Here is a 21,219-nt window from a genome sequence, read left to right as displayed (position 1 = left end):
TCTCTTCCTCAACCTCTTACATTAAAAGATGTACTATAAAACCACTGTAAACAAAGGTCTAGTGTAGGATGAATTACCCATAGCCCCTGGTTTCTGAGTTACAGTGGCAGATGCACTGGCGACTCCACCACTTCTATATTCCTCAATTCTCTACAGGTCATTTTATCTCACCTTTGTTTTTAAACCCATCATTGCTCTTCCTTAAGTGGCACAGGACAGCTGCTGTGGTTAATAGTGCAACGGCAGCCGTCAGGCAGCCTGCTCCTTAGGAAGTCCCTGTGCCCAGCAGCTGTCTCTCTGCTGGATAAAGCAGTCCACTACTGTGTGTTCGTGATACCTGTACATGGACCATTTGCACTGGGAATTGCCCATTGACTTGGGGTGCGGGGAAGACACCCTACCAAGCTGCAATCTAATTTCATTCAGTTACTTGTTTACAAATAAAACTTCCAGGAAAGGCACTGTGGCATAGTAGGTTAAACTTCCACCTGCAGCACCAGCATCCCATATGGGCGCCAGTTCCAGTCCTGGCTGCTCCACTTCCAATCCAGCTCTCTGCTATGGCCTGGGAAAGCAGTTGAAGATGGCCCAAGTCCTTGGGCTGCTGCACCCCCGTGGGATACCTGAGGAAGCTCTTAGCTCCTGGCTTTGGATCAGCTCAGCTCCGGCTTTTGCAGCCAATTGAGGAGTGAAACAGTGGATAGAAGACCTTTCTCTCTCTCTCCCTCTCTCCCTCTCACTGTCTGTAACTCTACCTCTTAAATAAATAAATAAATAAAATCTTTAAAAAAAATAAAACTTCCAACAAAAGCCTGCAAGTGAACGTGGTATTAAAGGCAAGAGGGGTCTGGTGGACAACTCTATAGTTAACCTTAATCAAATACCGTAAACAACTGATCATGATTGAAATATTTTCTCTTACTACATTTGAGAGCAGAAATATCCCAATGCCTTTTCTGCGTTATCCATATGAATCAAGACTGAGAAATTATTCCCTAGACAGCAGTTGTCAGCACCATCAGGGTGTTGCTAAAGTTTCTTTTGACTCAGAAATATAAAATGTGAGCCAACATTATGAAGACATATCCTGAAAAATGTGTAACAATGTGGTAGATGCTGAAGAAATTTGAAAGTATGGGGTTTATAATATCTTATTCAAATCTTAAACATTTCCTTTTGGAGCAGGCATTTGGCAATGATGAGGATGCCTCATCTCACTTTGGACTGCCTGGGTTCAATTCCCAGTTCTGGCTTCTGATCCCAGATTCCTGCTATTATTAATAAAGACTCTGGGAGACTGCAATGATAACCCAAGTTGTATTCTACCATCCACATGGGAGACCTGAATTGAGTTTCCAAATCCCAGCTTCAGCTGTGACCCAGCCACAGCCAAGGTGGGCACTTGGAGAGTGAATTGGCAGGTGTGGGAGCTCACTCACATTCATTCATTCATTCATTCATATATTCTCTCCCTCTCTCTCTCTCTCTCTCTCTCTCTCTCCCCCTGCCTCTCAAATCAACAATTTTTAAATCCCTTTTCTAGTACTTACAGAGTAGAGGCTATTGGACATAGGTAACTTTGATTTTTGACAAAAACTATTATTTGATCAGTTTCTTATAAAATCGAACTCCATGGCCTACTTTTACATAGACAGGTATTGATCATTCTATTTAAAATAACATTTTTACACAAGCTAACTAAGACCATTAACAGAAATCAGATGCCCTTTCTTTATTGGATCTGTGTGTGTAGGAGTAGTGCTTAGGAGAAAGGGAATTGCTATACCACAGTAGGGTGTTTCTTAATGCAGAAAGAATCCAGTTTACCATTTATTTTCAAGTAAGGATAAAAAGACATCATTTTTGGGGAACCACAAAAAACAGAAGGAAAAAAAAGGAAAGGAGCAGATTCAGAAAACTAACTCCATGAAAGGCTACCCCCCTCTCTTAGGATCAGTATTCCACTCTAAAGTCCAATTTGGACTCAACATCATGGTAACAAAAGTATAGGCTTTTGCCCTTCAATCCTTAATACTTACAATAAAATTATGGTTCCCATGACAATACACAGGAGAGGCAAGTTCAGAGTAGAAACAATAAACATACCTCGGCTTAAGGTACAGGGCAGCTACTACAGTGACAGCATTATCCTCTCACTTTTTTTTTTCCAGTAATAGTGGTAAGAGTTTGCAAGAAATATAAACCAAACTATGGTATAACCAATTTAATGTATACTACTTGACCTCATTTGAATTTTTGTTCCAAAGAGATTAAGAATGTTCACTATAGGAGAAATACTAAGAAAACCAAAAATGGGGACATTCCAGTCCCTACAGGCCATTTTTTCTCAAACAATGACACTTCCTTAGGTATAAGTCAAGTCTTTTCCTCTTTTCAATGCTCCTACAGTGTAAATAAAACCAGCTTCTCAACTCTTCATGCCAAGAGTTAAGATTGTAGACTTTTATTTAGCAACCAAGTTTCCTTGGCAAAAGCTCTAGGAAATATATGAATTAAGTCTTTGGAGGAAAAAGACACACAGAACATGAGAACACACTCAAGACTAAGCATTTTAGGAAAAACCATAAATATAAGCAGGTTTACAATATCAAATCGCATTCTTCCAGGAATGGAGTACAGAGTGTGTTCTGGGTAGTTCTTGAATAAAATAGACTGTTAATAAGTTGAGGAAATACACCAGATTCTATGACTCATAGGGAACTGGGAAGCACTCTCTCTTTAGAGGTCTGTGTTTAAACTACTCACCTCCCTTTGCTTCCTTTTCAGAATATCCCCTCTAACTACTGTGAAAAATGTGAGGGTTGCATATGATCAGACTGACCAGATGGAGGCTTGTTATTTAAAGTGATATTGTTAGGAAACTGTTATTTTGGTGGTCCTCTATAACTTCTTAATGTCTCCAGTTTTCACATTGTCAAATACACACTAATAAATGTAGCCAATAAATAAAAAATGAATGTCCAGAAGAATTCTCACAATAGGAAAACAATCCCTGTGTTGGTTACTTTGGTCTCTGGAAATAATGTACAACTGTGCTTAAAAGTAAGAAAGGCAATAAGCTATTTGTAAAAGATAATATTTTATAATTTCATGGAATTCTGATTTTAATAAACACAAATACATTTATTAAGTTTTTGTTGTCTAATGAGAATTAGATACACATCTTGCTGTTGAGTATAGCCATTAAATGAGAATATGGCTAATTCAGACTTCAATTTGTAGAAGAAATTCAAAAAAAAAAGCAGCACAGCAAAAATATGTTCCCTTTCCAACAAATTCCAAACACCATGAAATCCATTCAACATTAAATATAATGAATGTGCATATGCTAGTGGTCACTTGTACCACTTAACACATTTTAAAGGCCTTTAACTGAATGTGAGAAGCCTCAGAAGTTTTCTTTTTTGAGGATGCACAATAGATACAACAAGCAACATACACATCACTGCCACTGGTATCATATCAAGCAGTCTGGAGCATTGTTTTATAGTATGCATATTATTCAATTTGAATATATATTTAGGGTAGCATTTTACAAATGAAAGAAAATAACTACTGACACATATTTGTGATTCAAAGCTTTCATTTAGGCAATGACACCCATCCATCAATAGTCTTTCACACCATATGTTTTTATAGCCGTTCTTGAAACACAAAGAGAACCTAAATATGCAGTGAGTTGCAAGCACATCAGACACCGTGTGTTTATTAATAGATCTTTACGCTGGCCAAAAGAGAAAGATGACCTTTTCTTACAGGCCACTGACTGCTGACTCTGATGATATGTGCCCAATTTGGCCTTTAACTGTTAGGTCGACAATATGCCTCAAATTAAACAAACACAAAACGATTCAACTTCTCTTCCAAAATACTTGATTTAACACAGAGGAAATGAATTGCATTTAAATTTTATTACCCTAAAAGAACAAAGGCAATTTTTAGAAAAGCATTATTTTCTCTGTTTCCATGTTTATTAGTAACCATCGTGTTTCCAAATCTAACAGAGTTGATTGATGCCTAAAAAACCAAATAATATTTTCACTGAAGTATTGATTCTATTAGTACACAGGAAAAAAACATAGGATGTTTTTTGAAACTGTGGACATTCATAACATAATTGGCCTAAATTTTTACACAAAATACGTCATCTTTGTAAATCATTATTTCTTAAGCACAAAATAAAATGTGCTCAGTCCACACTGAATTATTGTAATGTTCTCATTTAAAACTACCATCTGTGAAAGATTATTTCATTTTATACCAAGAGAACATCCATTAAATATTCATCCTCTTCATCCTAGAAATACACTCACACACAGGATCAGGGCCCTACCTAAAGTGGTCTGAATATCAGTCATTTACTAGCTCATCTCTGAATGAAACTCAGAATAGATACCTGAAGTTTACACCTGGTAGAGCCCTCTTTTTAGGCTGAAGAGTGTGATTTCTGAAGGCCAATATTAATTTACACATTCTGATGCCAGTGAGTTAACTTAAGCTATCTTGGTAACAAGCTGTTAGCACTTATTTTGTTTGATCTAAAAATAGAAAAAAATGCAGAAGGAAATCTTGTTAAATATAGCATATACCTGCCAGTATTTGGTGGAAATGAAACACTAATGCTGGCCTACCTACTGAGGTAGAAAATTCTGTAATTCATTCTCTTTGCATGGAAGTGTCTAACTTCTATACTGGTTAATCACTGCTTCATATTTTATGCTTTATTTCCTCAGATTAAAAAAAAAACAGCAACATAGGTCACTATGAACTAAGAACAATCTTTAAAATATTCATGCAGGCATCTGTTCTCCCCACAATAGTGAGAACACTGAACATTTTGTTCAATTACAGAAAAGACTACTACAAATTTCAAGTTATATATACACATAAAAATACCTACAGTTGGAAAGAAAATAAAGCTTACCCTCTTATTTTACAGATTTCCAGGCAGTGAAAATATTTGAAAGCATAACTTAATAAGCCATAATTGCATCTATATCTAAAGTAAAATGGAATAAGTGAGACTTTCATCCTAAACAGCAAAATAGATCATAATGACAACACTTTGGAGAGAAAGAAGTTTCAAGATGCTATATCGTAACTGCTGGCTTAAATTGCCAAATTGCATTTCTAGTCTACATTTAGAACCATAGCAGTCATCTGTGGCAAGGTTCCCCAGCCAGTTTTTAATACATAAAAAAGAAAAAGATCTATTTATCTGATTTAACTTACCGTTAGCCAAAGATATAGTAAGTACTTTCAAGAACAATTCTTGGCAAAGACAACAAGTCTAACACGAATTCAAAATAATGATCCTTCTGTAATTTATATGATGTCTGCCATTTGCTCAAAAAATAAGAAAAGAAAGCTCAGTCTTAGAGGAAATTCTGAATAAATACAAGTTCAGTTGAAAAAAGGTACAGCACTTTTTGAAACAGAATTAATAACTGTCAAAAAGATCTTCACAGTGCTCCAGAGCTGGCCATGGGTCACACCATAGCCCCAATATGATATACAATTAATAGACCATCTAATATCAAGACTGCAAATTCTTTCTATAGCCTGTGTATTTTGGAACTGAAATCAGTGGACAACACAAGCTGTCTCTCCCAAAACAGAACAACTCGGATGCAATTGAACAATAGGGCTCTCAACAGTACAGGGAACATCAACCACATAAAAGAATTTACTTTGTAGACCTGAAGGATGTTATTTTTCACATCTTTATTATTCATCAGTGGGATGCAAAAACCTACAAGATAAATTCTGGCAATTTAATTTTTGAAAGATATGAATTTTGGGTTTGCAACTCTGGAATGGAAATCATATTATTTATTTTAAATGTTAAGTAAATTTGAAATAGGCCCATTTTCTTTCCTTTTTTCTCACTTCCCACACACCGTTCCTAGCCCATGGGATCTCATGCTGTCCGAGTTCTCGTTATTTCACAATTTTCTCAATTCTCCAGAAAAACAGTACTTAGATTACAAAATTAAGAATAACATAAATATGTCTTTTCAGCTATTCCTCCCAAAGGGCTCAGTAACCGCCAATCACTTAAACCCAGTCCCCAAATCAACACTCTCATTCCCTGAGTACAGACCCACTCTGCTAGTTATTAGGAAGACAGCTTTAACACACCTTGTTCCCAAGGAGTGCACAGATTAATTTACATACTGCTTTAAATCTTTGATAGACTGAGAGATGGATGGTTTTGAAAAATGCAGGAGGCCTTCAAGATCGCAGAGAGAGAAGCAAGTCACAGAAAAAACAGTTCAGGAAGCACCAGAGGGTGTGTGCAGGATGCAGTGGGCAGCAAGAAGAAGAAATGAGGCTAACAAGGGTCCAGGGATAACAGACACTGTAAACCTTGCAGCTACCTACCTAGAGAAGCCTTGGAGAATCTCTGTGCAGCTTACTCAGATTTTCTACAAGTGAACTCTTTTTGGGGGTGACAAATAGTGATGAATTGTGTCTCAAAGTTAGTCTAGCCTCAGCACAGACACTATTCATGAACTTCAGGATTATAATCTTTTCAAACAGAAAAGTTGCTACTGGAAGAAGTTGCTTTTTTTTTTTTACTTAAGAAAGAGAACAGTGATGCCAGTATTTTGTCTGCAAAAGTCCTCCTTTAAACATATTAAAAAGTATGGTACAAAGCTGGGAGGAATTTTGTACCAGAGGACCCTGAGCGAACTGATTTTCTATAAAATGTATGCATTTCCAACAAAAATGCAACATTACAAAGAAAGGCACAAGATATTCTGCAACAATGTGATTTATATGGTTCTCTTACTTTTTTGACATTTGTTTCAGAGAAATTGCGTAAATACATTCTATTTTTCTGCAAAATGTGGATAATAACATATGTTGGAAAAGTAAAAGTAGTGTGGTTATATTCTATGTTCTCATACCATTTGATATTATTTCTTATTCTCTTTATAGCTCTTCTTTAATCTTCTTTAGAATTCTTCAAAAGACTAGGCTCATATAAAGTCACACATTGCAAAAATAGTAGAATTACTTGAAGGATATTCTGTTGAGTTCCAAATATTCAATCAGGGAGAAAAAAAAAAACATCTATAGATAATTTAATTGTACTTGTAGGCATGACTAGTGATTATCTACAATTATCACATGGCAATATGTAATTTTTCTTTGCTTTAGTATGAGTTACAGAATTTCAGTTATCAATTATTGAAAATATTTTATGGATAAATTACTCTATTAAGCTTATAACTTTTTCATCAATGTTTCTACATTGAGTCAGTTAACAGCCAAATTGGATCATCCAAAGCATTTCTAAGTTTCAATTTAATATACAATGTAAATAAATGCTGATTTCTCTCATGAGACCAAGATTACCCATACTTTCTCAGGAGGCACGATTCACATTTTGTAAGCAATAATTAATTCTTTGTTTTTGTGAAATGCTTTCTCCACAGCATTGTAGAATGTCTCATAGTTCCGACTCTTGTCAAATTACAGAGCACACTCCCATGGCTGTGGCAGTTTAAAATGCCTCCACACATTGTAAATGCCCCCTGGAGAGTAGTGACACCCATTCCCTGAGTTAAGAACTATTAGTCTCATTTTGTGGTTCAGGGGGAATGCATCTTCATAAAATTAAAACCACTGAAACCCCTACTTTACTTAGAATTCATGATTTACTTTTGTAGCATTAGAGTGTTGGAACAAGCTGTATAGTCTAGTTCCCTTATTACAGAGCTGTCCTAACCAGTTGCTAGCACAAAATGAGAAGTTTGCATTGGTGAAGGGGCAGAAAGCTTCCGGGGAAACCATGCTAAAACCCTGTATCTATAGGCTAGTCTCTTCATGAATCAGTCAGCACTAGGCTCACTTCTTTTTAACTGCTTTAAGTGATGTCCTTTCTTAAGAAAAAGAATATTTAAAGAACAGTGACTATACTAAGCCAATTTATCCCACTCAGCATCCTATATTGTGGACAAGAAGAAAAATATTTTATAGACCTGTCTCAAGCAGTTCTGATCACTGAAATCTGTGTGTTTAAATATGCAAAAGATTGATTTTTCCTTATTTTTTGTTGTTATTGTTGTTAAATGGTAGGGGAAGATAAGGAAATACAAATATAAAAATATAAAAAGAGAGATCACTCTGGGGAAAGGAAACAAATCCAAAATCTTCTCAATTACATATGACCCTGAGAAGCACAGTGTTCATAATTTTGGTTTACAGACCAGTGCCATGGTGTTGTAGATTAAGCCTCCACCTGTGGTATCAACATCCCATATGGGCGGGCACCAGTTCATGTCCCAGTTGCTTCGCTTCCAATCAAGCTCCCTGCTAAGGGCTTAGAAAAGCAAAAGATCGCCCAAGTTCTTGGGCCCCTGGACCCACATTGGAGACCCAGAAGGAACTCCTGGCTCCTGGCTTCAGTCTGACCCAGGCTTGGCCATTGTGGCCATTTGGGGAGTGAACCAGTGGATAGATTTCTCTCTCCCTCTCTCTGTAACTCTGCCTCTCAAAAAATAAATAGACCCATAGTTTTGGTTTAAGAAACCAATCTCAGGAAGTAGGCATTTTAGGCTACTGCTTACTACATCTGTGTCCCACATGAGAATGCTCAGTTCTGATTTCTGATTCTAGCTTCTGACTCGATTCCTGCCAAAGCAGACCCTGAGAAGCAACAGAGACAGTTTTAATAATTGGGGCTCCACCACCACCTGAGAGACCTGCATTAAGTTCTTGGCTCTAACTACATCCATAGCCCAGCGTAGCCATTGATGACATTTAGGGGCTGAAAGCTCTCTCTTCTCACTTTGTGTGTATGTAAGTATGTGTGCTTTGCTTCTCATATAATAATACAAAAAAAAAAAAGAAACCAATTTCAGATTACAAACATAAAATATAATTTCTCTGAAGGAACAGATCCTTCCTTTTTTTAAAAGTTATTTATTTGAAAAGCAGAGAGAGGGAGAGACAGAGAGATAGATGTTCTATTTGCTGGCTCAACCCCCAGATGGCTATAACAACCATGGCTGGGTCAGGCTAACTAGGAGTTTCCTCAGAGTCTCCCAATTGGGTGTCAGGGACACAGCTTTTCCCAGGACATTGGCAGGAAGCCAGATCAGAAGTGGAGCAGGGATCACTTTTCAGTTAAATTTAAATGCCTAAGAATAATTGTGTGTTAATTAAAGAGTTCACTGCACCTACTCCCCATGTAGGATGTCTGTCCTTAATGTGTTGTACTATGCGAATTAACAGTAAAACTACTACTCAAACAATACTTTATACTTTGTGTATCTGTGTGGGTGAAAAATGTTGAAATCTTTACCTAGTATATACTAAGTTGATCTTCTGTATATAAAGAGAATTGAAAATGAATCTTGATGAAGAATGGGATGGGAGAGGGAGTTGGAGATGGGATGGTTTCAGGTGGAAGGGAGGTTATGGGGGGGAAAAGCCTCTATAATCCAAAAGTTGTACCCTGGAAATTTATATACATTAAAAGTTTAAAAAAAAAAAAGAAGTGGAGCAGCTAGGACATGAACCAGCATGCACAGGTGTCACAGGTAGAGGCTTTACCTGCTATGCTACAACTCCAGCCCCAGATTCTTACTAGTCTTAAGTCAAATAAAATCTTCCATCTTGTAAAGTTTATTGTCCATAGTCATAATGCAGTATAGAGTGAAGATACTTCAGTTCACAACTGTTTGTTTATCTGCCCACTGGACACAAGGAAGGGTGATATCAGAAGAAGACCTTGTTCATAGACCCTGCCCTGAAAACAGCTTAGTAATGACCTTACTCATCTTCTGAAGAGAGAAATGAGAAAGATACTGCTTTAGTCTTCTCTTTAGTTCGCATTATCTTCTTCTTGCAAATATGATACATACATATTTTCTATTTTAGTCTTTACTACATGCCAGCATCATTATCACCACTTTACATGTGATAGAACTATGATCAATAACATCACACTACTCAGTAGTGTCGTTAAATTAATATAACAATCAGATTAATGAGATAAGCAGAAACCTCAATTAAAGTGATACTTCTTCACATAAAAGTTACCAGAGCTCGGTAACTTCAAAATGGGTAGCTAAAAAAAGGTAAAGGAGAAAAATTATATTTTTAATTTCCAACTCTAAGAAGACATTCAGCAATGAAAAGCAGATTACCATATATGCATCATAATTCATCAATTGATTCAACAAAAACATCTACTTACAACAAGTTTTGTCAAGTTATTTTATTCCATCAGACATCAATTTTCAAAATGCTAAACGTATGCAATTTAGTGTCAGAATGACAAGTAAATATATAATCAACTATTGAACATTTAGTGACAAATATTACTATGGGGTCACATGCTGACCATACTAATTGAATATTTAAAGTATCTAAAAGCAAACTAATGTAGAATAGAGAATATGGTAAAGAAATAATCAAAATATTCTTATGTTAATTATCAGTTGTTTATGTTTACATTTACCTTAATTTCACTTTCTTTTTTTTTAATTTTTATGTAATGAATATAAATTTCCAAAGTGCAGCTTATGGATTACAATGGCTTCCCCCACCTTAACTTCCCTCCTACCTGCAACCCTCCCCTTTCCCACTCCCTCTCCCCTTCCATTCACATCAAGATTCATTTTTGATTCTCTTTATATACAGAAGATCAGTTTAGCATATATTAAGTAAAGATTTCAACAGTTTGCACCCACATAGAAACACAAAGTGAAAAATACTGTTTGAGTACTAGTTATAGCATTAAATCACAATGTACAGCACATTAAGGACAGAGATCCTACATGAGGAGTAAGTGCACAGTGACTCCTGTTGTTGACTTAACAATTGACACTCTTGTTTATGGTGTCAGTAATCACCCTAGGCTCTTGTCATGAGTTTCCAAGGCTATGGAAGCCTTTTGAGTTCACCGACTCTTATCATATTTAGACAAGATCATAGTCAAAGTGGAAGTTCTCTCCTCCCTTCAGAGAAAGGTACCTCCTTCTTTGATGACCTGTTCTTTCCACTGGGATCTCACTCGCAGAGATCATTCATTTAGGTTTTGTGGGTTTTTGTTGTTGTTGTTGTTGTTGTTGTTGTTTTTGCCAGAGTGTCTTGGTTTTCCATGCCTGAAATACTCTCATGGGCTTTTCAGCCGGATCCGCATGCCTTAAGGGCTGATTCTGAGGCCAGAGTGCTGTTTAGGACATCTGCCATTCTATGAGTCTGCTGTGTATCTCGCTTCCCATGTTTGATCGTTCTCTCCCTTTTTGATTCTATCAGTTAGTATTAGCAGACACTAGTCTTGTTTATGTGATCCCTTTGGCTCTTAGTCCTATCATTATGATCAATTGTGAACAGAAATTGATCACTGGGACTAGTGAGATGGCATTGGTACATGCCACCTTGATGGGATTGAACTGGAATCCTATGGTATGTTTCTAACTCAACCGTTTGGGGCAAGTCAGCTTGAGCATGTCCCAAATTGTACATCTCTTCCCTCTCTTATTCCCACTCTTATATTTAACAGTGATCACTTTTCAGTTTAGTTTCAACACTTAAGAATATCTGTGTATTGATTACAGAATTCAACCAAAAGTATTAAGTAGAACAAACAAAAAAAAACATAGTAACATAGTAAAAAATTAAAATTTCATATGCTGTCATCATCATAGTTTTTATTTTTTAAACAATGCATGTATTATAACATTCCTTTACTGTCACATACTATTTCAAGGTTTAAATTATATAACATACACGGTCAATAAAAATAGTATAATATAGGAATTCACTGAGAAATTTTATTATGATTGGTGCTATATTATAATGGCCTCAAGTCATATTTCATATTTCATATTTTAATAAAATGAAATCAAAATCACTTCTTCTCCAGGTTACTAGTTATTTTGAAATTTCCGTATAAATTTTCTGTTCCTATCCTATCCTATTCTATCTCAAAAAGAAATACTGCCATTAAAGATAAAGTAATGAAGGTAATGACTGTTAGAACTTTTACAACTTTTTACAACTGTTACTGTGTTGTACAGGTTAAAATTTACTTCTGGGGCCAGCACTGTGGGTTAAGCTATCTTCTGCAATGCCAGCATCCTGTATAAGTGCTGGTTCAGATTCCTGTTACTCCAGTTCTAATCCACCCCCGTTAATGCGCCTGGGAAAGCAGTGAAAGATGGTCTACGTGCTTAAGCCCTTACACCCCTGTGGGAGACCCAGATGAAGCTCTTGGTTCCTGGTTTAGGCCTGGACCAGCACTGGCCATTGAGGCCATTTGGGGAGTGAACCAGCAAATGGAAGATTTTTTCAATCTCAATCTCAATCTTTAAAAAATTTACTTCTACCAATATCTCTTTTAAACCACACACCAATTCTGTTGGGTAGGTATTATTATTAGCACCATTTTATAGATGGAAATACTGAAGCATAAGGATGAATTTTTTTTCCTGTGTCTCCAAGTCACACAGCTTATTAACAAAGGTAATCATTTTTCTCCAATTCTTTTAACTACATTAAGCTGATCCCTCTATTCAACATATGGATTTTTCTACAAAATAAAATTACTTTTGCATTCTAAATTGATTACAGATTGAATATATCCTTTCTTTCATATCTTTGATATAAATATACCTCCTAATCATGGACAAGAGTTACATGCCTGATAAGTCTTTTCTCAACTTCAACGTAACCCTTTCTTAGTGCCAACATAGAAAACACTGTACATGGTGCTTGTGAAAATGCGTCAGGGAGATTCTGAAGCAAGAAAGGAGAGAGAAACGAGAGGGAAGAGGAAAGTCACAGAAAGAGGGAGACAGAAACAGAAGACAGAACCAACCTCCAGGAGTGTGAATTATTTGCTTAGTTACCACAAAGTAATAATTACACTGTAACTCCATGGGAACAATGGTAATTTTGCAGCAGCTCACGTTATTGTTATCACCTTATATCCTGATAACTGTGAAATTAATTTGTGGCACTACAGTATGTATCAGCCATAAGCTGTTCCCTTGGTAACAGTATTATGCTATCATAGAAAAGGAATGTTTTAGAGTAAAATGGGCACCAGCAAGCTGATTATTCAGGGAAAAGCTTCTTTCTAAATACACATAGCATAGCAATCACCCCAAGAAAACTACACGGCTTACCAAAGAGTTCTCTGGGCTCACTGTCCATTATCTGCTGACTGAACCAGTACAAATGAATAGCAAGTGATGATCAAATTACTCATTTATATTTACGAACAGAGCCTTCTTATCTTAAAAAAAAACTGCAAAGAGAAAGTATAAAAATGTACTACATTTTTCCTTGCTCTCTTTTCTATTCCCTTAAATTATTAGTATGCTATTAGAAGCAATACAAATACACTCACACACACACACATTTCAATGAATAGTATGCATTCAACTGATATCCAGACCACCCTGAGGTATAAACAAACATCCCAGACATATTTGTAAAGCAATTTTGCTTAAGGAAATTTATTTAAGAAGGAAGATCAATTACTCTGCAGTATACCACCTACAAAGACACAAAGGAAATGTTGAACGTTTGGTCAAATGGAAAGTAGCTTACATTTCTCAATCTTCGGCATTAAATTTTGAGGAGAGTGCACACTAAAACAGAAGAGCATAACACCATGATACCCTAAGAAATCCTGAATTAGAGATGCATATTTAAAATGTCGTACCATCCCAAGTTGCTTATGACTCAACAGAGGTCAGCTTTGTCAGCTCATAGCTTCTACTCATTTTTTCCAACACCAACCTGAACATAGTTCTAGAATGATAATGAATTAGCCAGGCATACACTTTATATTAACTAATATTTATGTAGCTTTGCTAAACCAAACATCATAAAACTGGCATCATGTTGCCATTTCTCAGACACAAAATATGAGCCTGGATTTTAATGTGAGTCTGATATGATCAGTCAGAATATTTTCAGGCACATTACCGAACATATATAACAATAATTTCTAGAGGCAAAGATACACTCACATGAGTAAGTTCTCATCCTGAAAAAAAAAATCACCATCTGAAAGTTCACTCTAGGTATCTGAAATAACAAGGGTGGAGTACAAATTACGTGATCCATCATCACCCAAAATAAACATGTGCCAGCACTCTGTGATTTTGGTCTTTATCTCAGTCTGATCCATTTCTTGAGATTGTTACTTCCAGGTGCCCTCCCACAGAGTTTGTACTGAGAATACTTTAATCCATTTTCTTAAAAATCCATAACAAAATTACTAAGGTCTCAATGTCTTATCAAAACTCTTTTGTTTCAAAATGATACATGAAAAAGATAATCTTTAGTAAATGTGAATAAAGTATTTTATACCTGCCGTGTTGAATTGTTCCATTGGAAGGTAGCAGAAAGAAAAGTTCACACTGCCAAGAACAGAATCTGGTTGTCACCTTAGATTATGCTCTTTCTAAATTTGCTAATTCAAACATTCCACTCGTGTAACATGCATCTCCAAGTCTCCCATTTTGCTTGCTCAATTCCTCTGTTAGGTATTTATGCTCTTCAAAACATACGGGACACTGTACACGGCATAATGGCTAACATGAATACACAATTACTAGACAAAGGATTCAAATTCTATTTTGTCATTTGTTTTCTGTATGTTCTTAGACTATATATATATATATATATATATATATATATATCACTATATATTATAGTGATCTACAGTGTAGGCAATAACAACACTTTAAGGGATGGACAGTTTACACAACTGTTGAAGATGCATCTTGAGATGTCTGCAACAGAATGCCAGAGTTCAAGCACTGGCTCAGCTTCCATTTCCAGTTTCCTGTTAATGCACATCCTAAGAAGCAACAGGTGATGGCGTAAGCATTTGGGAAGTCTCAACACTGCATAGTATACAAACTTCTTTCTCGCTCAATCTCCCATTCTTTCATTCTCCAAAACAAATTTTTAAAACTTTTTCTTCTGATTTTCATGCCAGTCCTTTTTCATTCCTTCATCCTCATCACATATTCAAGTTTTCAATTCTGGTGACAAACTAAAAACTCTTAGGTGGGCCTCCCAAGCAGTGTGGCCACCAGCTCCACAGCTTATTTGCAACAAACACTGCCCTTCTTCAGCCCTCATTACATTGATTCTCCTAACAAAGGGGGATCCCCGCAAATGTAACTGGATTCCTTCTGCTTCTATCTTCTCTACTTACATGGTTTTCGGATTTACCTCTTCTATTATTTCCCAAAACTTCCCTATCCCATTAAATTATTTTTAGTCACTGCAATCTGATAACATTTTTCCCAGAATCCTACATCTCCTTCCTCCTCCACTAGCCAACAGTGGTAAAAAGTTGTTCTTCAGACTGACAATCTCCATTTCCTTTCTTCTCATTCATTCATTCTGTAGCCTATATCAACTGTTATGGATTGAATGGTTGCCCTCTGCTCTAATTCCTATGCTGAAATCTTAATCCCAATGAGATGGTATTTGAAGTTAGGGCATTTGGAGGTGATTAGGTCATGAGGATGGAGCCCACAAAAACTGAATCAGTGTCATAAAAAGAGGCCAGAAAACCAGCTACTCTCTACCACAAGACCATAAGGTAAGAAGACAGCTCTCTGAAAACCAGAAAGTGCCGAGAAACTCTGCTGAAACCTGGATGTTGGACTTCCAATCTACAGACTGAAAAATATATGTTAATTATGCCTCTCATTTATGGTATTCTGTTATAGCAGCCAAAATTGATTCAGACACCAGTCTAGCTTCTATTCCTATTTCTCCATAGATGCAGTTCATGTCATTAATAAGCCACTCAACTCAGAGAACAGTTTTTCAGGTCTCCTCTTACTTGATACTTTAGAAATCTTCAATAAGGGTGACTATTCTCTCCATTTAGCATTCTCTTCTTTAATTTCAATACACTATATTTACTCAGTACTATTTGGTGATTCACTGTGTATAGCTATGTCTCTTTTTTAAACATTATTTTCCAGAAAGATTGTTAAATATTGCAATTCTTCATGGTTCTGATGGTCTCTTTGCTTCTATTTGAGGTGTTTTCATAACCATTATTCAATGTCCCTCTATCTCCCTCACCCCTTCATTTTCCTTTTTCCCTAATGAAACTACGTTATAGTTTGCCTCATCTCTTAAATATTAATTTTTAGCCACATACAACATGTACTTACTGCTTGGCATTTATGAAAATTTCCATATATCTTTTATTAATTGTTTACTTTGTAGTGACAGTTAAGTATTATTTACTACGTAACTACTAGAGTCCAATTTTCTCAAAAAAATTTAAGAGTTTGCTTTGGATTCCTTTTAGAAGTAGGATATAAAATAAAATGAAAATACATCATTATGTCAATTAAGTTTTTATTTTCTAAAGGACACTATGCATATTAGCAAAAAGATGCAAAGGAGCCAGATTACAGTGGGTTGAGGCATGACTGAGAGGTAAAGATATGGAGTCATTCTGTTTGGACTACATATTTAAAAAGCTTGGCAGTGAAACACCTGCTAGATAAATTTATAGTTGGATACAGCACAATTCTGACAGTTGGCTCTAGTAAATTCTTTCAGGTTTTTAAAACTATTTCATTATGAACATATGAGCATAAGCCTTAATTAAGACAAATCCTTCTTCTGCCTGAATATGAACTGCCAAGATGTCAGAGGGCAAGACTACAAGTTTCTGTCCGAACTCATTTACAGTCTCCACATTTGCAGACTGTATAATGCCCCATGCTACCAGGAGTCACCAAGCACGTTCTCACACAGATTCAAGGTCATGTCTTTTACAGCAACTGTAAGCCTGTCCATGAAATACAAAGGGAACTAAGTCAGAAGCAGCTGCTACTACCCATAGTTCCACCATCCTTCTAGTATCACAGACACTTCTGTTCCTGTCCTGTCCTGGATTCCTGGTGTTGGCGATCTCATTCTCTTCAGTGTAGATGGCCAGCTTTCCCACTTCCGGCCTTTGTTGACCTTTCTGAAACCTAGACTTGCTGCCATTAAAAGTGTATCAAATGTTCACAAATTCACATAATGAATATTTTTAGCCCTACACTATAGTCCAAGATAGGGCCCTGAAGTGCTATCAGTGTATTTCTCGAAACCCTATTGGATCTTACATCAGATTTTTGTTTTGTTTGTTATTTTTTAAATATAACTGAGCTGACTGTCAAGACTGTTAAGTAAACAGACACCTGAAAAAAACTGACGTAGGCAAAAGTAACATTTAAATGGTTCGAAGTTTAGTTCTTACATGCCTTCAACATATGACTGTATTAATCTTTTCAAATAAACACATTTTCTCAAATTGAAGGTATGAAATTATTACAATAAAATCAAATTAAATGTATTAAATGCTGTATAATTATCTCATTTATATGGCTAAGGTTATTAGTTTATATATGATGTCTTTAAAATAATTCCCATTTGCAGTTACATTTCAAACTGCAGATTTGACGCATCAGCCAGGAGGAATGTCACAGTTCCTGCTGTGCTAAACTTACTGAAACAAATAGAAAAAACACGCTATTGTGTTTTGTTCCTCTTTTACTATTTTGTAATTGGCTACCCTACAGGAAATACTCTTCTTTGCAATTTTTCATTGAGTTCCTATAATAATCTCATTTCATGTTATCCCTTTATATATAACATAAGGGTTTCTGAGTTATTGTATATCAAGGCTAAAAATAATAAGGCAGGGAAAAATTTTAATTTAATAAAAAGGTGTTTTAGTGTCACTTTTAATGCCAACTGGTCCTGTGATGTGACTGTATATTAACAATAGAAATATGGGCATCTATACTTATATCCAAATATCTATAAAATAGTAGTATACAAAAATAGAGATAAGCATTTTTAAAATGTCTTCTCCAATATTTGAAAAATATTAACAACATAGATCTTACTATTCAAAGATCACAAAGTTTGGTTTTCCCAAATTTTTATTATTAAATGAAACACAGCTAAAAATAAAAATCTCCTTGTATATAAAATACTCTTGAATTTCATTTCTGCCAACTGCGATTTAAGGTTATATTCCATAATTTTTAAATTTTTCATTTATTTATTTATTTGGAAGGCACAGAGACAGATCTCTCATGCACCGGTTCATTCCTCAGATGCCTACAGCAGCAAGTGCTGGGCCAGCACAAAACCAGGAGCTGGGAACACAATCCAGATCTCCCATGTGAATGGTAGGGACCCAAGCACCTGGAACATGACCTGCTTTTTCCCAGGGTTCTATTAGCAGTAAGCTGGAATCACAGGCAGAGGTTGGACTAAAAGCCAGCACTCTGAAATTGGATGAGGCTGTCTCAAGTGCTTAAACGCATGTCCCCCATGACTCTAACATGTTACCAGGTGTTCCACAGTGAGCTTCGCCAAATAATTTGTAATGAAAGTGTTAACATTCATCAGTCAATTAAAGGCAAGTTCTACCTCATGTCTACATGGATTTCATATACTCAGATCATACTTAAAGTGAAAATAAATTTTAATGGAATTATTTTGTCACTGAAGTAATAAAATTCATTTGAATGATTTTAAAATTGGAGATTTATGAACAATTTTCTGAAGAGCAATGAAATTTCATTCCTAGTAAGTGATGAGAAGACTTATCACAATCTATTTAGAAAAATGATATTAAACACTATTTTTCTTAACCCTAATTCGCTTTTAATGTAGATATTTTGAAGGGGCAAATGAGCATATGCAGTGGGATATAATATCCAACTTGGATATTTATATAAATAACACCTGTTCCTAAAATACCATGAGTATTTACTAAAGATCAGACTGTAAAGATACCAAAAGATTTTATTTCAGATAAAAATATATATAGTTTCCTCAGAAATAGTAGTGAATATAACATGAAAAATATAATCATGCTACTTATATTCTATAGTATGTTTCCTAAAACCTATTATTTGTGAAGTCTGGAGGCTTTTTTTGTAAAGCCTTATTTATTTCTTTGAAAGTGAAAGCTACAGAGAAACACACACACACACACACATATCTTCCATCTGCTGGTTTACACCCCAGTTGGCCGCAATGGCCAGGGCTGGACCAGGCGGAAGCCATGAGCCAGGAGTTTCTTCCAGGTCACCTATGTGGGTGTCAGGGGCCCAAGCACTTTGGTCATCTTCTGTTGCTTTTCCCAGGCCATTAGCAGAAAGTTGGATCAGAAGTACAGCCAGGACATGATTCGGCACCCAAATGGGATGCCAGTGTGACAGGCAGTGGCTTTACCAGCTATGCCTCAGTGCCAGCTGCAAGTCTGGAGTTTTTAAGACATTATATGAATTCATTAAGAAAACTTAATGAATGCATTTATTTCATGAAACTTTAATTAGACATATCCTACAATGTATCTTTGACTTTATCTATCCCTACAGAATCTCATTGCTATTTACCTTCCTACCTTAAAGTCAAAGTCATTTGATTATGTTCACCCAGGTGTAGCTCACTCAAGTAATACAGAATTCTCTCCAGAGAAAAGAAAAGGGAATTAAAGAAATTAGAAGATAACAGGTTGCATAGTCTAGTTGTAAACACAGACACTTTAGAAAAGGTAGGTGCTTAAGTGGTCATATAAAAAGCTCATTTAAAACTAATTTAGTTTCCCTTCTTTGGATATGTAAACCCACACTTTAGAGCACTGAACTGAGTTGACAGGACCAAGTTAATCTTAATTATTCTTTATTTAACTAGACCATTAATAACTAATTCTTACCAAAGTACTGAACTATTTAATTTACATATGTGGCAACAAATAAATTATGATTTTGAAAAAAATTAATTTGGCATTTGATAATTATTTTTGTTAAAGTAAGCAATGATCCAGCTATATCTTGATTCATTTAAATAAAATATAAAGTGAAAAATGTTGATCAGCAAAGCTAGAGCGCTCACTAAATATGACAGTCAGTCCTGGGAATACAACACACCCATTAAAAGGTAAAATCAAGGGCTTGCATTGTGGCATAATAGGTAAAGCCACCTCCTGGGACACTGGCATCCATATGGGTGCCAGTTCATGTCCCGGCTACTCCAGTTCCGATCCAGCTCCCTGTTGATGGTCTAGGAAAGCAGTAGAAGATGGATGGCCCAAGTCCTTGGGCCCCTGCACCTATGTGGGAGACCTGAAAGAAGCTCCTGTTTCCTGGCTTTGGACCAACCCAGGTCCGGTTGCTGCAGCCATTTGGGGCGAGAATGAGCAGATGGAAGATCTCTCTCTCTCTCTCTCTCACTCTCTCTAAACTCTGCCTTTCAAATAAATAAATCATTTTTAAAAAAAAAAGAGGTAAATCAAATACATTTTGTTATTGAAATACTGAGTTTGAGATTCCGGAAGAACATTCAAATAAGCATTTAGAACTGTGGATCAGGGATCATGAAGGCTAATCAGGGAGGATAATATGGACTTAAGAGACAATGATACACAAACTGTGGACAAAGAAAACAGGAACAGTGAGATAGCCCAGGCATCAATACAGAGTGAGAGGAGGGCCAGGATGAAACTCTCTTATATGCCCATTTTAGAAAGAACACACAGTAGATGGAAATATCTTGCTTGAAAAGAGCACAATTAAAAATAAATTATAAAAGGAAAATGTAGTTTTGTTTGCCTTTAAACTTAAAATGGCATATAGTTGTTTATAGGCAGCCAATAACTGCCTTTGATAACTGAATAGACACAGAGTGGCACTTCAACTTCTGGGCAGAATACACGAGTCGCAGTAGGCCACGCAGGCTCTCACTGCCAAACACCAGAAACAGTGCACAGATTCAGATTTCAGTCTGAGAATGCAAGGAGAACTAAGGAAATCAGCAAAACTTTTGGTGGTGACTGACATGGAGGGAGAGGTGCAAAAACTGTAAAATTAGGGGCGTGAAGACAACTGGTTGCCCATAAGATATGGTAAATACACTATGGTGGTATGCGAGAGGCTAAAAAGTGAGACTAAAAGCTTCTAAAAGGCAGACAGGAAAACAGTTCTCACAATGAGTGAATAACCTATGTATGTGGGAGGACCTAGGATAATCTCTACAACTCACATTCAAGCTAATTCATATTTATGGAACACTAACACCCAGCAGTTGCAGAATAAATAAGCTATGTGCCTACTTCATGTAAAACATTTACCAAAAACAGACCACACGCAGAGACAAAAATCAAGGGGCAAA

General features: G+C 36.2%; 1 protein-coding gene across 4 annotated transcripts in view; it reads right to left on the bottom strand.

Moving 5' to 3' along the window:
- Positions 1-21,219, bottom strand: part of DPYD (dihydropyrimidine dehydrogenase) — a 962,084-nt gene that overhangs the window by 787,584 nt on the left and 153,281 nt on the right. The window lies entirely within an intron of this gene.

Source organism: Oryctolagus cuniculus, chromosome 7 (assembly GCF_964237555.1).
Source record: "Oryctolagus cuniculus chromosome 7, mOryCun1.1, whole genome shotgun sequence".
NCBI classification, from domain to species: domain Eukaryota; kingdom Metazoa; phylum Chordata; class Mammalia; order Lagomorpha; family Leporidae; genus Oryctolagus; species Oryctolagus cuniculus.
This window is presented reverse-complemented; position numbering and strand designations above follow the sequence as displayed.